Below are 5,247 nucleotides of genomic sequence, written 5' to 3'. Positions count from 1 at the left end.
TGAGGTTAGATGAAATTTCATTAAATCACTCCACCTAGCATAATCTTCGCCATCAAAAGTTGGCAGTTTGCCTAATGGAACGGAAAGTAATGGAGTATGTCTAGATGTGCGGGGATAGTGTAAGGGGATCTTACTAAACTTCTTGCGCTCTTGGCGCTTAGAAGTTACGGACGCCGCGTCGGAGCCGGAGGTGGATGTCGATGAAGAATCGGTCTCGTAGTAGACCACCTTCCTCATCCTCTTTTTCTTGTCCCCACTCCGATGCGGCTTGTGGGAAGAAGATTTGTCCTTCTTCTTTTCTTTGTGGTGTGAAGAAGATCTTTTCTCCTTTCCTTTGGAGGAGACCTTCTTCTTTTCCTTCCTCTTGGTGCGGGACTCTTCCGATGAAGTGCTCCCTTGGCTTGTAGTGGGCTTGTCGCCGGTCTCCATCTCCCTCTTGGTGTGATCTCCCGACATCACTTCGAGCGGTTAGGCTCTAATGAAGCACCGGGCTCTGATACCAATTGAAAGTCGCCTAGAGGGGGGGGGTGAATAGGGCGAAACTGAAATTCTCAAAAATAAACACAACTACAAGCCGAGTTAGTGTTAGAAATAAAATCAAGTCCGCGAGAGAGGGCGCAAAACAAATCGCAAGCGAATAATGAAGTGAGACACGTGGATTTGTTTTACCGAGGTTCGGTTCTTTCAAACCTACTCCCCGTTGAGGAGGCCACAAAGGCCGGGTCTCTTTCAACCCTTCCCTCTCTCAAATGGTCCCTCGGACCGAGTGAGCTTCTCTTTCTCAAATCACTTGGGAATCAAACTTCCCGCAAGGATCACCACACAATTGGTGTCTCTTGCCTCAATTACAAGTGAGTGTTTGATCACAAGAAAGAATGCCAAAGAAAAAGAAGCGATCCAAGCGCAAGAGCTCAAATGAACACTACAAATCACTCTCTCTAGTCACTAGGGCTTTGTATGGAGTTGGGAGAGGATTTGATCTCTTTTGGTGTGCTTTGCAATGAATGCTAGCTCTTGTATAGTGGTTGGAAGTTGAAAAACTTGGATGAAATGAATGGTGGGGTGGTTGGGGTATTTATAGCCCCAACCACCAAACTTGACCGTTGGTGGAGGCTGTCTGTCGTATGGTGCACCGGACAGTCCGGTGCACACCGGACATGTCCGGTGCGACAGCCACGTCACCAAATAGCCGTTGGGTCAACCGTTGGAGCTCTGTCTCTGGGCCCTCCTTGATGTCCGGTGGCGCACCGGACATGCACTATAGAGTGTCCGGTGCGCCTGCCCCCGCGTGCCTGACGACTGCGCGCTTCTGGCGCGCATTAAATGCGCCTGCAGGTGACCGTTGGCGCGAAGTAGCCGTTGCCCCGAGGTTGCACCGGACAGTCCGGTGTACACCGGACATGTCCGGTGAATTATAGCGGAGCAGCCTTTGCGACTTCCCGAGACTGGCGAGTTCCTGAGCCGCGTCTCAAATGAGCACCGGACACTGTCCGGTGTACACCGGACAGTCCGGTGAATTTTAGCGCGTTGGCTCTGGAAATTTCCCGAGGGCGACGAGTTTGAGCTGAAGTCCTCTGGTGCACCGGACACTGTCCGGTGGCACACCGGACAGTCCGGTGCGCCAGACCAGAGGAGCCTTTGGTTGCTCCTTTGCCCTTTTGTTGAACCCAACACATGGTCATTTTATTGGCTAAGTGTGAACCTTTTGCACCTGTATAACTTATACACTAGAGCAAACTAGTTAGTCCAATATTTGTGTTGGGCAATTCAACCACCAAAATTATTTAGGGACTAGGTGTAAGCCAAATTCCCTTTCATAGAGTCATGGCATGTAGACAATTCACAAGAAAGCATTTCATTCCTTTTAATTTCTAAAGCAAGGGATTTTTGTGCCTCTACAAACTTATCATGTTCTTCGTACAAAAGATCCTCTTGCTTTTCTAATAACCTATTCTTATCATTCAAGGCATCAATTAATTCATTAATTTTATCAACCTTGGTTCTATCTAGGCCCTTGAATAAACATGAATAATCTATTTCATCATCATCACTAGACTCATCCTCACTTGAAGAAGCATAAGTACTAGTATTACGAGTGCTTACTTTCTTTTCCCTTGCCATGAGGCAAGTGTGATGCTCGTTGGGGAAGAGGGATGACTTGTTGAAGGCGGTGGCGACGAGTCCTTCGATGTCAGAGTCGGACGACGAACAATTCGAGTCCCACTCCTTGCCAAGGTGTGCCTCGCCCTTAGCCTTCTTGTACGTCTTTTTCTTTTCCCTCTTGTTCCCTTGTTCCTGGTCACTATCATTATCAGGACAATTAACGATAAAATGACCAATCTTACCACATTTGAAGCATGAGCGCTTCCCCTTTGTCTTGGTCTTGTTTGGATGCTCCTTGCGACCCCTTAGCGCCGTCTTGAAGCGCTTGATGATGAGGGCCATCTCTTCATCATTAATACCTGCCGCCTCAACTTGCGCCACCTTGCTAGGTAGCGCCTCCTTGCTCCTCGTCGCTTTGAGAGCAATAGTTTGAGGCTCTTGGATTGGGCCATTTAATGCATCGTCGACGTATCTTGCCTCCTTGATCATCATCCGCCCGCTTACAAACTTTCCAAGTATCTCCTTGGGCGTCATCTTCGTGTACCTAGGATTCTCACGAATATTGTTCACAAGATGTGGATCAAGGACGGTAAAAGACCTTAGCATTAGGCGGACGACGTCGTGGTCCGTCCATCGCGTGCTTCCATAGCTCCTTATTTTGTTGACGAGGGTCTTGAGCCGATTGTACGTTTGGGTTGGCTCCTCGCCCCTTATCATTGCGAATCTCCCAAGTTCGCCCTCCACCAACTCCATCTTGGTGAGCATGGTGACGTCGTTTCCCTCATGTGAGATCTTGAGGGTGTCCCAAATCTGCTTGGCGTTATCCAAGCCACTCACCTTATGGTATTCATCCCTGCACAAAGAAGCTAGAAGAACAGTAGTAGGTTGTGCATTTTTGTGAATTTGCTCATTAATGAACATGGGACTATCAGTACTATCAAATTTCATTCCACTCTCTACTATCTCCCATATGCTTGGATGGAGAGAGAACAAGTGACTACACATTTTGTGACTCCAAAATCCGTAGTCCTCTCCATCAAAGTGAGGAGGTTTACCAAGTGGAATGGAGAGTAAATGAGCATTGGAACTATACGGAATACGAGAATAATCGAAAGAGAAGTTTGAATTAACCGTCTTCTTTTTCTCGTAGTCGTTGTCGTCGTCCTTTTGGGAAGAAGAGGACTCGTCACTGTCGTCGTAGTAGACGATCTCCTTGATGCACCTCATCTTCTTTTTCTTCCCATCTTTTCGTTTGTGGCCCGAGCCCGAGTCGGTAGGCTTGTCATCTTTTGGCTCGTTGACGAAGGACTCCTTCTCCTTATCATTGATCACGATCCCCTTGCCCTTAGGATCCATCTCTTCGGGCGATTAGTCCCTTCGTGAAGAGAACAGCTCTGATACCAATTGAGAGCACCTAGAGGGGGGGGGGTGAATAGGTGGTCCTGTGAAACTTGAAACTTAATGCCACAAAACTTCATTAGATGTTAGCACAATAAAGCTAAGTGGCTAGAGAGGAGTCTTAGCAAAACACAATAACCACAAAGAGATCAACACAGAGATGGCACAGTGGTTTATCCCGTGGTTCGGCCAAGTCCAACGCTTGCCTACTCCACGTTGTGGCGTCCCAACGGACGAGGGTTGCAATCAACCCCTCTCAAGCAGTCCAAAGACCCACTTGAATATCACGGTGTTTTGCTTTGTTTACTATATCCCGCTCGCGAGGAATCTCCACAACTTGGAGTCTCTCGCCCTTACACTTTGATGTTCACAAAGAAGCACGGAGTAAGGGAGGGATGAGCAACGCACACAAGACACAAAAATCACAGCAAATACGCACACACAAGACCCAGACTTGAGCTCAAAAGAATATCACGAGGTTCTCACTAGAACAGAGCTCAAATCACTAAGAATGTCGAACAAGTGCGCAAGAATGAAGTGTGAATGATCAACAATGCTGAAAGGATGCATGGTGTACTCCTCCATGCGCCTAGGGGTCCCTTTTATAGCCCCAAGGCAGCTAGGAGCCGTTGAGAGCATTCTAGGAAGGCAATTCTTGCCTTCAGTCGCCTGGCACACCGGCAGTCCGGTGCACCACCGGACACTGTCCGGTGCGGATTTCTTTCCTTATTTGGCAAAGCCGACCGTTGCAGATTCAGAGCCATTGGCGCACCGGACACTGTCTGGTGCACACCGGACAGTCCGGTGCCCCCTTGTGACCGTTGGCTCGGCCACGCGTCACGCGCGGAATCCTCGGCCGACCGTTGGCCCGGCTGACTGTTGGTTCACCAGACAGTCCGGTGCACCACCGGACAGTCCGGTGATTTTTAGTCGTGCGCCGTTAATCACTTCCCGAGAGCGACGACTTCGCCTGTGAATGGTTCACCGGACAGTCCGGTGCACCACCGGACAGTCCGGTGATTTATAGCCGTACACCGTCGTCGAAGTCCCGAGAGCAGCAAGTTCGCCAGAGCTAGCCTGGCGCACCGGACACTGTCCGGTGCACCACCGGACAGTCCAGTGCACCCAGACTGAGCAGACTTTGGCTGAACGAGCCAAGTCATCTCCAAATTGATTTCTCCTGTTTCTAGCACTTAGACACAATACATTAGTTCTCAAAACAATGTACTAAGTCTACAAACATACCTTTAGACTTGATTTGCACTTTGTCCATCAATCGGCATAGATTTTCACTTAAGCACTTGTGTTGGCACTCAATCACCAAAATACTTAGAAATGGCCCAAGGGCACATTTCCCTTTCATAAACCACGGACAGTCCAGTTATAATTCACGGACCGTCCGCCTGTGTTGATTTGCTTTAGCCGAAGGTGACAAGTTGAGAAGAAGGATTTTTAGAGTTGGCGCGGACCATCTGGAACCAAGGGAAAACCGTCCGCGAGTCATCACCGAGGGAAGACAGTTGTTGATCTAGCCATTGAGTTGTCAGACATAACCGTTGTAATGTTAGATCCGATCGTTGGAGGGTCGTGAACCGTCCGGGCCCTAGCCACGGACTGTCCGCTAGTGCAGATTTTGGTAGATGCGCCATAACCACTATATGGGTGGTTGAGGGCTATAAAATCCACTCCAACCAGCCCATTCAGACTATTCATTGATCCATATCATACACAAGAGTTGGGTATTCA

Source organism: Zea mays, chromosome 2 (assembly GCF_902167145.1).
Source record: "Zea mays cultivar B73 chromosome 2, Zm-B73-REFERENCE-NAM-5.0, whole genome shotgun sequence".
In the NCBI taxonomy this organism is placed as follows: Eukaryota; Viridiplantae; Streptophyta; class Magnoliopsida; order Poales; family Poaceae; genus Zea; species Zea mays.
Note: the sequence above shows the minus strand (reverse complement) of the source record.